At 34.1% G+C, this 15,401-nt stretch overlaps 1 long non-coding RNA gene across 1 annotated transcript; it reads right to left on the bottom strand.

Moving 5' to 3' along the window:
• Positions 1 to 328: 328 nt before the first annotated feature.
• LOC137391456 (uncharacterized) lies at positions 329 to 15,186 on the bottom strand. The gene is made up of 5 exons (XR_010978123.1): positions 15,059 to 15,186; positions 11,897 to 12,013; positions 10,426 to 10,539; positions 4,766 to 4,903; positions 329 to 1,298 (listed from the first exon to the last, which is right to left on the bottom strand). It is a non-coding gene; the product is annotated as an uncharacterized lncRNA (long non-coding RNA).
• Between the last annotated feature and the right edge of the window lie 215 nt (positions 15,187 to 15,401).

The raw sequence follows: 15,401 nt of genomic DNA, 5'->3' as shown, positions 1-15,401 counted from the left end.
GCATCATTTAATTTTCTATCAATTGGTTAAAAAGGCAAACTAATCCCTGAAACCACATTTCAGGGATTTTGCCAACAGAACCTAAGAAAACCGATTTGCAGGCACATCTGTGTGTGCTTTGATCTAAAGTTTATCATACGTATTATTCATAAAATTGAAAACCTATGCTTTCCCTTAATAGCTTGTTAGTGGGCATGCATGGCAAAAACAAGCACTTTGTCCATTTAAAAAAAGTTGTAATAAGTTGCAATAAACGCTAGGATGGTATTGACATCAAATAATTGGTATTGAAACCATCCTAGTTGTCAAATAGAAAACTTTTAAAACGTATATTAATTAAAACAGTGCATATATTCATGCTGCCAAATATGCCTGGTAGAGTCAGAGACACCCAATTTTTAAAACATAAATGTCAAACATGGGAGATTTGCATACCTGTGGCCACATTTATTACTTATAAAATTTGATTTAGTCAATTCATTGCTACTGAGGCAAAACTGGGAAATATAGCATATGTGGGGCCCTTTGGATTATAAAAGGTTTCAGATAAGAGCTTTCGATGAAACCATGCAGTAACATTGAACACACTGTGCAGATTGCATGCATGTATATCTAACTCGCATTTATCAACATTGGTCAGCATATTTCTTTAAAAAAGCCCAAACTTACTCAAAAGGAAAAAAATTGACTCTTTAAGCAACCCCGTCAAGGAGTTGAGTTTACAGAAAAGGAAAGCTCAATATAAGTACGTCAAACAAATTGCTCAAGTGAGTGCAACGGTGACAAATAAAATATTCTTAAAACACAATGAGTTTGTATAAATCTAAAAGTCTTTAGTGCAAATGGAGCAACCTATCAAAAGCAGGCCAAACAGCTGTTACATTACCAAAAGATTAAAAATCAAAGCATTCACAAGAATACCATAAAACATTTATCAACAAAAGTGGACTATTTTATTTCTGTCAAATAAAGCTGTAGAGCTTCAAAACACTGAGCTCTATAATTGTCTTGCAAATTGTGCGACCATCTCCTGGCACCTCGAGTATAATGTGTGAAGTTGTGGTAGCTGTAACTAATGGCTCTGCACAACGTTTAAAATATGATTTTAGCTAGAGATCTTAGAAGCGATTCGCAAGAGAACTTTGTTGATTGTAGACACGCCCAGCTACAGAAAGAACTTTAAGGTTGGATGTCATTCCAGTCACTTGATGCCTTTTTGGAAATTGAACATCAACTTGTTGTTTGAAGGTTAGGCAATCTAGACCACTTTGCCTCCACTGGTAAATATGCTGCTCTACCTGCAAAGAAACCAGTTATTAACCTGTTAGTATAGTTAAAAATTAGGAGAATGTTGAACACTACTCATTTTACAGACTTTCCCAAGATATCAAACCAGCTTTAAAACAATACTGACTAAAAAGTGTGCTCCGTCATGTTGTTTTAGAACGCTTAGGAGATTAGCCAGAAACTTGAAGTGTAGGCTTTTGCAGCTAGCTATATTGGTGGCTGTACTAAATGTAGGTCACACAGAAGATGCTTTCCTACTGAAACTCTGCATAATTATGTTTGCCCTAAAGAGATTGCAGTTCTCACTATGTTGATGTTATGCCTAAAAAAATTAACCTAGTAAGCCTCAAAAAATTCTTGTTTCGATGTTGTTAACACAAGTTAACTCAATAAAAGTAAAAAACAACAAACATTATCATTAATGCTTTCTTTTAAGCTAAAGCTTTTTTGTCAAACTATTAGGTAAGAATGGTATCTTTTAAATATAAAATGTAATGAATAGTTGGGTTAAGAAAAGCTTTATTTTACAAACTAATAATTACAGCGTTACCATTCCTCTTATTTCTAAGCAAAATGCACCAAAATCTACAAAATTTTACACATTCAGCCTGTACTGTGATGAGAACCGTGTCTGTCCATATAAAGCCACCGTTGGATAATGGAAAAATATTGCATCCCGCTGGATTTGAACTTGCAACATTTACCTTGCTAGACTGACACTACAAAAACTATGCTAATTAACCTTGTAATAATTTGCAATATTTGAATGCATAATTATTGCAACTGATAATCTTTTACAGCACTCTACACTGCCAGGGTATTTGTTGGTACAAGCCAAGTTGATTCAAAATCTTGAGCTGAGTAAAATTCCTAACTGTCTACAAGGTCAATTTTTTCTATGCACAGATTGACTATGAATTGTATAAAAGTCCCTTTTCATTCAGTTGGCCTTTAACACTGTAAGGTTGGTGTGTATAAATATGCCTTTCACTGCAATGCATATATGTACAAATTAAGCATAGGGTTACTGCCAGGTTACTCTGCAAAGCAGAGTTGTCCTCTCGTGCACTCCAAACAAATCCTAAATATTTAGGATTATACATTAATCATTAATTATATAGACATTATTGAAATTCTTTAAATAGTTTAGAAGTTTCTATTAAAACAGATTTTCAGCTTTTGTTTACACCATTTAGTCTCTGCTTATATGATAAAGCTACTCTTTGCCATTAGCATGTCTGTGCAAATGCACTCGTTTATAACAGTTCATCTTCGTAGACTATTTGAGATGACCAAAATAAATTCTAGGTCAGCAAAAAATTTAACTCTGATGCTCATATCAACTGATTTGACAATTAAAAAACATTCAGTTTTGAAGGTAGTAAACATGAATTTGGAGATCAAACAGAAGGTGAGGTGAATAAAAGCCACAAAAGACAGGCTGATACTTGTTGCGGCTAGCTAACAAAGTAAAATCAGTGCCTGTATGACTTATAATTTATCCATCGTCGGGAAGAGCTTGGGAGCAAGATAGATTTTGATGAGACTAGATATCATGACATTCTGCTTGGTATACAGACGGTCTCCAACCTACGAACGAGTTACGTTCCGAACAATTGTTTGTACAGTGAATTTGGTCGTAAGTTGCTTCAGTGCTATATTTTGTATTATATCTTATGCTTAAGGCCTACATGTATATAATTATATTGAAGGTTTATATTAGTATGTTTAAGGCTTGTATAAGTAACCTGTAAATTGGTTTGTACTGAAAAAACTTTTTAATAAAATGGAGAGAATACTGTGGTGGACGCCGGGCCATGACACAGCATTTCTTATTGATTGTATGTGTTGTCCTTTTTTATTATATCGTTTTTTTAATCGTTATGCTAGAACTTATCTTTGTTGTCCTTTTTTATGTGTCGTCCTTTTATTATACCGTTGTTTCACTCGTTATGCTATTGTTATATCTGATATCATGTTATAACACTATCATTTATCGTCACTTTTATTGTTGTCATACCAACTCGCTAGCGGTCCTATTTATTCACCTTGTTAGCCGGTGTTCTCACCGTTTGCCGTTAGGACGGAACAGTTGATATTACTGAATATAACGGAGCGCTCTCATTTATTTGAGCAGAGCAGATAGATGTACGCTCCTCGAATAGTGAAATTTCCTTCGCTAATAAAAAAGCTGAATGAAACTACACACACTCTCTTCTTTTTATTTATTAGTCTAGATCGTGCCAAGTAAAGGTCGGCAAACTCCTTTACAATACATACAGGAAAAATAAAAAAGTTCTTTGCGCACTGGAGATACGTTCACATACTAATGCCCTGCAACGAACTGGGCAGAGGAAGGTGGATGCTGGGTGATGCTTCTATGTAGCGCCTCTTTCTGCCGCTAATAAGTCGGTAATACCGTCGGTATTATCGATGAATATACGCGCAGACCTGTTCGTATGTACCGTTGTGTGTAACTCGAATGTTCGTAAGTAGGAAACCGTCTGTATTAACACTCCAAAGCTTTCACTGATAGATCCCCTTCAAATATTTCTGATTTCTTGCGAGGCGAATCATTTTACATATTTTTGACAAAAATGACAATCTCTAATGACAAACTAGTTTAACAATGTATTGGTATCTATAATAGCGAACCCTATGCATCTCATCATTGCTCAAGTTTGGCAAGAATGTAAGCGATATTTTTAAGGGCAACTATGAAAATTTTGTTAATAATTTTGGGAACTTTCACCAACTTGACACTTTACCCTATATGGCATTACTTATGTTGGTCAAACAAAAGCTTTACATAAATTATTTACATTGAGAGGAATTTGCGTTATAATAGTTATACATGTACATTATAGCAAAATTTGCTGTACAGCTATTCCAACCAGATAAAATTCTGACCTATGCCCATACTACAAAAAATTCATAATTTGAGTTAAAATACTTGGATTTAAGTTAGAATATGACCTAAAAGTCAATGAAAGGAACTTAAGTTTACTTTTCACATAGGAAACAAATACATTATGCTTATGAAACAATGCAAGTGTTTTGGCCTTAAAGTTTGGCTTATTAATGTATATACTTAAAAACATTACTTTTTATTTTGTGGGTTTTCACTGTCCACAAAAGACCCTGGCCCCGGTAATCCCGAAAATTGAATGGTGACTGCAAAAAACAGCTATGACAGGCTGAACAGGATTTGGAACAAAAGGTACATTTCTCACAAACAGAGATAGTAAATGGTACAAAAATGCAAGTTAAGCAATACGAGTGTCATTCAGAGTTAAAAAAAGCTATAGCTTGTTGCATACTATTAGATACATCGTCCAAATACATATTATTGAAATTTTCGGACTAGCACAAAATTTTTCATCTCAATATTTGTAAAATACATCTAAAAAAATATTGTTTTTCACCAAGGTTCATTCTATGTCACTCAATATTTTGGTGTTTTGACACTCTAGTTTACCTTCACTAAGTTCCTTTGTCCGCTCTCCTCTGACCAGAAACCTCCCCAAATATGTAAGCTTTTGTAACCTTGAATTGCCAATTCTTTAGATAACTTGTCTAGCACCAGAGTGGGTGCAGAACATGTTATAGCAACACCCTGCAATTAGTAATAACAAAATAAAAATATCACATTTTTTGAATGAATGATTTTCCGATTTAAATTAAACTCTTTTCATAGCTAATCAATTGAAAGCTCATTGCTTGCTGCAAAAAAAGGAAAAAACTGAGCAAGCAGAAGTGCATCTGATATTTTAGCTTATGACTCTCAATCCCAGCTTTGATATTTGTCACCATTGTGATTTGTAGGCAATAGAAGAACGCGAGTTAAGCAATGTAAAAACTTATTCATATTCTATTAAAAAAAGGACTTCAAATATTGAAGTGGTATTTCAAAAGCAATTACTCATTCGTAAAATTGATAGTCAGTAGTCTGACCCTGATCTGGACTTGGCTTTTAGATATTATTGCAAAGTAAAGTTTAGAGCTGGTCACCATAGGTTTTAACTGTGAGTTTCAGTTCCTATCCCAGACACTATGCTTACATATAGTCTGTACAAGTGCTATCATCAGTGGACAGGCAACCAGAATGCAAGAACATGACAACTATAAACATGCAAGGGTGAATAGGAGCTGTATACACAATTAAAATAAAGCAGTTATTTCACAAGGCATAGTCCAATTTGTAAAACGGAATAACTAGTAAATGACATTCAACTAAATTGTTGTTGATGACAGCTCTGCACAAGCTTCAGCTAAACATTCACAGATAATAATTACATAAGAAAATACACAAACTAAAAAGCAATAATACTTAGTCAATACTAAGAATGATTATGAAGTTTAAGAATATTAATCAAAATTACCTACAGTGGCACTCGCATACCGTTGTTGCTTGAAAGGTATGTTTCCAAAAGAAAATCTTGTCATTTTTCTAAAAGATTACTAATGCTTAAAGGTTGACTTGCAACAAAATTCACGCTACAGTTATTTGGTATCAAAAGATTCACCATGTCTTACTCTGTTGTGTTGCATGTGCAATATATGTAGAAATGTGATAACATGCTCTTAAAAGCTCAAAAGCGAAAAGTTAATCGCCGCCATCACGAAATTGCCGAAGATTAGAATCCCGTTCCAAACATGGGTCAAATGGAATGTAGCTCAACAAGATGGCTTCTGTTTACACTTTCATGCAACCTCATTCATTCAAATATTTTCACAATTACACTTCACGCATTCAATGAAACGATGTCTATTGTCCTCAAGCATCTGTTTCCTCATCACTGTATTGATGTCACTTTAAGCACTGATATCTCAAAACCTACCTTAAAAAATGGTTTAATTTTTAACCTTAGCTCGAAGGAATGCATATCATCATCTGATAAGCATGACAAGCCTGTTGGTCACCACCTGTGATAGTCAAAAAATGCTGCGGAAATTATGCGCGCTGTTTGGCAGGAAGCATGGGTCACATGATCAGATTGCGACTAGACGATTAGATCAACCCAAAACAAAATTGTAAACTAGCGAGCATCTATATTTGGTAAGAGCTCTTTGGCGAAACCCAAAGTTTATGTCATAAATTAGTGCTACAAGAAGTTTTATATTGAGCCTTTTACGGAACTTACAATTCATGTGAGAAGATCACGTGTCAAAACAATAACCAAATCATTTTACTATGTCAGAGAAATGAATTGATTCCAATCTACGGCGGTTTCGGGATTGCGGAGATTAACTGTTTCTTTTTTAGCTTTTAAAAGCTTGTAATCACCGTTCTCCATATTTTGCACACACAACACAGCAGAGTAAGCCATGGTGAATCTTTTGATACCAAATAACCGTAATGAAATTTTGTTGCAAGTCAACCTTCAACAAGCAAAATGATAACAAGCTCCAGTACCATGCATTGACAACTTGGGCAGCTAAGTCGTACATGCAAATCAGATGAGTATTTTATGGTATTTTGGAAAGGCCAATAATTAACCAATATTTGAGTTTTCATCAAATTAAAGTACATTTAATGGGCCATTTTAGCAGCGCAAAGAAAGCACATTTCTGATGACCATTTGCACCAATTTAGGGCAGGTAGTAGGAGTGAAACAAATTGGTTCGACTTATTTTAGTCAAAAATGGATACAAGTATTAGCCAAATGAAAGTTTGTTACGGAAAGTTCTATCATAAGAACATAATTTGAAATAAATTCTATAATAAACCTCTTGCAGTTGCTTCATTTTGTGCTGCAAACACATTAAAATCTGTAATAGAAAACAAGACACCTATACAAAATCAAAACTGGTAGTTAATTTCTGTTAGTGATGACATATTTTTTATTGTAGTTCTACAATAGCACTATAAGTTCCAAACAGTGCATTAACTATTAATATGTGTCATGATCACATAATTCATGGTAAGTCGGGATTACAAGATTTAGCAAACAAAATTTTGATTCTAGCCTAATTACAGCAGATTATATGGTCAAAAAACTGAAGCACGTTTACCATTAGTGCAAAAACATAGTTCCAAGAAAACTGGTATTAAAGTTTGAGAAACGAAAACCAATGTAAAGTTTTGTTTACATTTCAAAACGACATAGCAACCAATATCAAGATATTGTGATATTTATCTAGATTTCTGTACTTGGATCCAAAAAACTATGCTGAATTTAAAAATCTAAACAGATTTTAGCTGGTTGTCAAAAAATAGCTGTATATTTATAAGAAAGTGTATTACTTATTTTTGCAGATATTAAAAACAGCTTGATTGTATCGCGATATTGGGCACACCCAAATCATCAACCAAATCTTTAGAAAATTAACAACAGTAACATATTGCACACCATCGGTCACTATATACTTCGACCTTGCAAACTCGAATAATTATTCTCATAACTAAATCTGATTATAATTTTATAAAAATTGAGTAATTATTCTTATTATTAAATATTGTAGTAATCTTGTAAGAATCGTTAGGAAAATATCACCACAACTCCCTTTACTTTCACTGCTTTTGACATCAGTTAGAATACCAAAGTACTCATTACAAGCATCCAAAATGTCAAAGTTACCTCTAAAATCGGCAAAAAAGAAACAATTATTTTTAGCGGACACCATTTTTCAGTACTTCTTGTTTAGCATAGCAACGGTTTTAAGTTTTTTTTCGATGGTAAAATACTTTTATTGGCTAAACTGACTTCAGATTCAGAAAAATCATTATTTGATTGGTCCAGACCTACAGGTTACAAAATTTGTTACCAATATTATAAGTTCAGTTGGTGCAACTTCAAAGTCGAATAACTCAACTTCGTGATTTGCGACTTGACCATGTTTTCTGTGACTGCAACCCATATGATCTACCTGCTGATAACTTCAACTCCTTTACTACCAAATGGATCTCTCTACCGCGACATAAGTGTTTCGTGAAACTTAATTTCTAAAAGAGTGTATAAATGGTTATAACTTTACACCCCAATTGTTTATTAACAATATTTTTATAGCAAGTTTGTCAGCATAAGTTTTTATGTTAGTTCATGCCCCCAAAAATATTACAAACGAGTTGTCGAGTGAGAGGGACCACTTTTCGTCCATTTTGAAATTACTGTGAGGTAAGCACAAAACTCTAGTCGGATGATTTATGAATATTATTAGTTTACATGTTAATTAATCTGATGAACATAATTACTCTCATTAGTACTATTGCTCAATAAAGTTGCTCAGTCTATAGATCTGAAGTTAGTAACCATTTATGGCTGTATTGCTTCTGAAATTACTGGTCATCAGTAAGAAGATTTCATAAAACAAGTTTTTGCAAAGCAAAACTATGCTCAGGTTGTAAACGCATTCTTATTTGCTCAAAATATGCAAATAATAGCTTTTTTCAATCAGGTATAGATGTAATAAGATAATTTACTAATTAATCAGTAATCGGAAACAATTTGTACAAAAGCTTGCTAAAGCCGCATCATGCAGCACTTAACCATACAGAAACACATTGCCAAACGAGCTTTAATATTGGTAGTTTAAGAGTTCACACTGAAACAGCTTCAACATAAAAATAAGACATAAGAAATCAGTGCAAAAACTGCTTCATATTACATTTACTTCATGCCTTGTTGTAATTGAGCATCATACTGTGTGCACAATTAGGAAAAATGGCTGCAAGATCAAAATTTACCAAGTCTTTAATTTGTTAATGAAGCCGTGATAAAAAACAATTTAGACAATTTATGCAGAACTTAAATGCAACTGCATTTCATCAGCATTTTTATAAGCAGGCTTAGTGTAAAAAAAAACAGAGTAAGAGCCATACTACAAGTTCATGAAGTTTTGAACAAATTGTTACTTTACCCTTCAATATGTTGTAGAATGCTAAGACAAGGTTAAAAAATTATGGACGCTGTTGGAAGAGAGAACGTTTCAAATGCCTCTAGATTTCATAAAAAAACAGCTAAAAATGATGGCCAGGGTTCTTGAGGACACTTTTATTTGTATGAAAGATTGGTAGATAGAACATTATTACACAAACAGACAATTCCAGAATTAAAGCGCAAACATTGTGGCCATAAAGGATAAATAAAAATTGTTTCAAAGTAAAAGCTAAAAGGCTATTGTGCCTGGTAGTAGTAGCATCATTACCATATCATTTTTCTATTGAATAACGTAATACACTTTTTATTAGAATAGAACAGACTTTGGTACATTAATTTGTCCTACATGTGATGGCTCTTATTAAAGACCTAATTTTCACCAATGAAGTATGCCCTCAGATTAAGATGACCCTATTTATGAACCACACCGCCTATCAGAGTTTTTTAACATACACATTAATCAGCAGAAGGTTTTACGCCTAATGTTACCGACAAAAAATCTAAAAAGTGTGTTGCAGTATGAGCTTGGTCAGGTTCTCATCCTCTTTTGCTGATACAATAGGTAGCAATCAGTAGTCCATTTTCCAAAGGTTTATTTATTGCCCATTTCTAAAACCTTGGTAGCTGTAAAGGTCTAACACAGCTGTTTATTGCAATAATAAACTGTAAAAACAAAAATAATGATTCTCAAAAAACTTTGGTCGCTGTTGGCTGTTAACATGTTTTCTATTAGTTAGATGCAGGATGGCGATTGGTTTTTTCCTATTAGGTACACATATGACCGGCTAACTAATTGCCTACTCACTAATAAGAAATGTTTTGTACAAATATTTTTTAGCGCATTGCTCTTGGTTATAAGCGTACATTGTGCTGAGCTGCACTGCGCAGCCTGTTGTACGCACTCAGTTAATGGACTAGACCAAAATCTGATTGTGTTTTATACTTTTTCCATTCGGAAAACCCAGGCTACACTCATTAAGAAATACATTCAATCTTTAAAAAATGGTTAATATTTTAATACTTTGATATTGTATTTGTACAATTTAAATATCAATTGTACATGCCACTCCATACATGGTTATTTTGCTTCATAACTATTGTTTTACTGTTTTTTGCGGATTGTCAGTGCTATAGCATTTTAGTGTAGCCAACTACCCAATGTAATGACTGCAGTCTCCAGAGCTCACTTTAGTCATCAAAGCCCAATTTAATTATCAAAAGATTAGGACTACAAAAAGTAGAGGACTCATCAACTTACCCTTCAGTTTTTCAAAACACTTGTAGGCCAATATGATTAGTTCTGTGAGAACATGATTAAAGAACAATAGTTCTGCGTGGTGAGCTCATCTTCGTTCTCCAGATTAAACAACTTCTACAAAAGAACAAAGATTTTAACATTGTATAAAAAATAAGTTGATGAGGACTTTATGCACAGAGTCTCTGACCACCTTCAATTTGGTATTGCAAAAAATGTTGAAAGTGAGCTACCGTTAAACCTATATTTGAATGCACCTTGATTTGATTGGCACCGCTATTTGGGACCACATCAGGAGATTGCTTTGAAAATCGAGCGCCATCTTTTTAATGAACCCCAACTCTATTTGAGGAGGTAAGTTACCTTATCAGTATATGTATAGGTTTAGGTATATTCGCCTTTTGATTGAAAATATAGCAAGGAGCTTTTAAGGTCCAAACACACTAGGCGATTTTATTGCAAGCGTCATGAGGGCGAAGATATCGCTGGTGCGTGCATAAACACACTCAAGCGATTTACTAGCAAATGATATAATGGGCACGCTCACAAACTGCCAATAAAAATCTGTATCATTAGTTCTTTCGGAGTTGTTGATAAATTTAGGCCAGTCAAAATGTCGTCGTCTAGGCTACAACATAAACAACCTCTACATTTGTTATTAAACCTATCTCCCTTTCAAAGAGTGTACACTGCCTACACTACAAGAAGACAAAAGAAAAACGATTCTTGTATGTTTAGCTGTATTGTTTTTACAATTTTTTATACATATTTTATTTTGTAGTGGTTTTTCATATTTAATATATTAAATATTTACCATTCTCAAGATGGTCAACCGGCGCAACGATTGACTCCGGATGTTGGTTTTCAACTCGGTTTTTTTAAAATTTTGTTATGATGGACAGAGCTGGGAGTGCTATTATTAAATTCATGAACAATTGAGTGTTCGTTCTGAAGATGTTTCGTAACAAAATAGAAAATTGGAGCTGATGTACGTTGTTGAACATCGGTAAGAAATAATTACCCGCCGTAAAACTACATTCTGGTAAGAACTAACCAATCGAAATGCATCTCGTTAGCAATAAAGTTGTGTAGAGAAATTCTAGCTTTATCGCTCTGCATGAACACGCTGAGTGAATTTTAACGCAGATTAGCTCTAACGCAATATCGCTCTAATTATCGCCTAATTTGTTTTCACCTTAAGAGAATGCTTCAGCGATAACACTTGTTCTATTGAGTCAAATATGCTACAAAGCAAAAAATTACTCTGAATTTGTTGTCGCGGTTTTATAAAAACACCATTATCAGCTTTTCAAATGTCTTAACCGCCAGTACATCAGCAGTCATAATTAAACATTGTCCCAAAAACAAGCGGCCTCAAACTGCCTAAAATATCGTACTAATCAAACATTCCATGTTAAGTGGAAAGAAAATGGGATAAACTACAGCATTGAAATTAAAGCACTCTCACACTCACTTCATGAACAGTTCTGTCAAAATCTTTACTGATAACTCAGCTTGCACTTTTATTCCATAAGTGCCAGAGTCACATCTAGGAGCAATAGGTCGGCTTTGCGCTAGAGGACAAGCAAGGCTAAAAGTGATAAAAATTAGATAATACACAATAAACTTTCAAGTTCAATTAATGATGAGGGAGCAAAAGTATCCTACATGGGAGCTATTGCACACTTTAAACATGATATTTGTACCTCACAAACTCACATGGTCTTTTAGAGTAAAGTAGATGCTCCTATAACGTATACCTCTTATAGCATAAATTCTAGAAAAAGTCGGGCAATTTTGTGAAGTTTTTGCTTCGTACCGCGTAAAAAACTCCATATAACTTAAAGTGTATCATCGGGCAAGTTCTAAAGTTTGATTTGAGTGTTAGTCTGTCTCGCCACACCTGCGAGAAAAGAAAGCGACATACAGCGGTGTCAAAAAGTATTTGTCCACCTCAAACCTCACTGCCCATTTTAGGTAAATTTGTTGTAGTAGTCATGTAGAGGGATTAAACCCTGACAAACCATGCATCATTTAAAAGTAAATTAACATTAGATCTTGTTGACACCATCAGTAATAAAATTACGGTTAATCAGGGATCAATAATCATTTATAGGCCAATCAATGTGAATCAGTGCTTATTAACTCATTTTCAAACGCAATATGACATTATTAATTTTCAAGTGGAATATTATCACAACAATAAAGATCCTGTTGGACAGCATGTGCAGCAAAGGTTTACAGTTTTGCTTGTTAAAAGAGGAACAGCTAGAGATCCCAGAATTCATACCAGCGTCAACATCAACCATGGATAAGAAATGTGTCAACGACCTCATCATTCGCCTGCATACGATGGGCAATCTGAGCAATAGAAAAATAGTGAAGAAGCTTAGATTATTTCAATCTAAAGAAAATTAAGTGGTAAAGAAATGAATGCAGCATCAAACCACCAAAGATCTACCACGATCAAGGCGTTTGAAAAAACCAGCTGTCCAACATGATTGCTGGTTTCAGATTATGAACACTCAAGCGCTTGTGAGGCTTGTTCACAGCATGCCTAAGGCTGCAGAATGGTTATAGTCTGCAAAGGCTACCAGATAAAATATTAAAATGCAAAACAACCCCAATGGCTTTTTTCTGGGCCCATAACAGTACAAGACTGTTATTTTCAATTTAGAAAATAATTGAAGAAGAGATAATAACGAAATTTGCGATGACATATTTTCTGGTATGCAGTGTGAATTAGTAGGCAGCGGTTGATACAATAGAAGATATTTGGCAATTTTAAAATCTAGTTATTTCTATTTTTCAGCTCATTAGGATTGTTTTGATACAGGGTTTTATGTATGCGGTGCAAAATATTTCCAAATTATGATGAATTTATTGCAGTGCTACACTTACTTAAACAGGCAGACAAAGATTTTTTCCCAACACTGTACATAAAGCATTATACATATAATACATACAATTTCCATGACATTCTGACTCTTGTGATAATTTGTCTGAAGTGACAACGGAACAGAGAATAGGTACATGTAGCAGTGCAATTGTTGATAAATACTTTAAGGCTATTGGTCGGTGCATCTGAATGTCACGAGTTGGAGTTGCAATCTTGAGCTCTTAAGAACGAATAGATGACGAAAAGGTACTATCGCCTTTTGATAGTGAAACTATTTTTTCTTAGTCAATTGTTGTAAGTCGCTGTCGCGCAAAACTATGCGCTCTTCATCAAATTATTGTCAATTACCACAATCATGGTCTATTAAACCAATGAGGTTGATCATGAAAAGTTGTCGATGAAAACCAATAATACAGTTAAGGCACCGCCAATACATTCAAAAGAATTTAAGTCGGATTCTCACATGAGCGAGTTTGGAAAGGTCCTGAAATGGTTTAGACAATTTACATGTATGTTAACATTCTTATAATGAAAAATCCTTATCATGTAAACGTTCCTAGAACTGATCATCTCATTTTAGCAGCGCCTACTGTACAGTCATGTCTGATATGAGAGCAAAATGCATTCTGGGACAAAAGCTCGCAAGTTAATTTTCTTAAAGTCCTATCTCAAAAATGTTTTTTATATAAATTAACTAAAGATAAATTATTGTGTTGCCATCCTCTAAAAAACTACCAATAAGAGATATTACAATGAAAAAATACATGATTTTATCTATTCATGCTCTATACCCATGCCCCCAAGGCTACAAATACCTATGTAAAGGTTATGGTCTGCATTAAAATGTAGCAGTATTATGTACAACATAATTTTGAGTAGTGGCAGTATGCAGCAGTCCATACAGTAGCATACCATATGGAGTTCTTACCTTTCAGAGAATCATAGCACTAATGATTGTGAGAGAGAGACCTGATGCAACACGCTTGGTACGCTACACTTTTGTGGCATCGCATAAACAAACTTAAAGTATAAATTTAATATAACTGAATTCAGCCTAATTAAACATTCTTGAAAAAAACATTCTGATCTTATATTAGAGCTAATTCTATTTTTTCTTCATTTTAATTTTTAAATCATCTCTTCCTGGCTGGAAACTTCTCGATTTGCTTATACTCTCATTTTCAGCCAACCTTTTTAAAACAAATCTGAAGCAGACCTGACGGGAAAACCATGTGATGTAGTTTCCGTAACTGGCCTTTCGCATCTTTGGGCATTTAGTGATACATCAAAAACCACCTTGCAAGCTCGCATCTCTAATTTTCTAGAATTTCAAGGCGAAAGTGGGTAGTGAGATAGTAAATGGTACAGAATTTGTGTAAACATAAATTGCTTGAATTCTTAAATCTATTTATTGGTTATTGTTATATATATATATATATATATATATATATATATATATATATAACGTAAAGGTACTATTTATATATATATATATATATATATATATATCAATATATTTATTTTGAAGGTTTGGGGTAGACTGACACAATCTTCTGAAGAATCAATTGATTTCCTATAGCCGGTTTGTGTATTGACTCGTGTTCGCTTCAAATTCTGTATCATTTACGATTTTGCTACCCATGAAAGTTTATTATAAGTTAAGACTAATGTGTTGAGAGTATATGGGAGATCATTAAGTACAAAGCCCATCAAGTCAAGTAGTCAATGATGACTTACCAGCTGTTCAAAATTAGGTTGGGTACGTGTCTAATGACAGGGAAGAAGCGTTCAACTGACATTTATGATCTACTCATCGCCAAAATCTTCCGGAAGACAATGCAAGGAAGAGGACCTTGATGACTGCCCAGGCCTATATAGATGAAAGAACCGTGAGTCACCACCAGTTTGTATGTCAATGAACTTGATATAGAAATACATAAATTGCTGGTCAAATGAAAAGCAATACACGAGATGTTATGGATGAATAGCTATGCAAATGGCTTTGTGCTAACCCTTGGTATGAAATATTACCCAAGCCTGTGTCATTAGACAGCAACCACATTTGCTAGTTAAAGCTCTA

Source organism: Watersipora subatra, chromosome 3, assembly GCF_963576615.1.
Source record: "Watersipora subatra chromosome 3, tzWatSuba1.1, whole genome shotgun sequence".
Taxonomy (NCBI): Eukaryota; Metazoa; Bryozoa; class Gymnolaemata; order Cheilostomatida; family Watersiporidae; genus Watersipora; species Watersipora subatra.
Note: the sequence above shows the minus strand (reverse complement) of the source record. Positions and strands in the feature narration are given on the sequence as shown.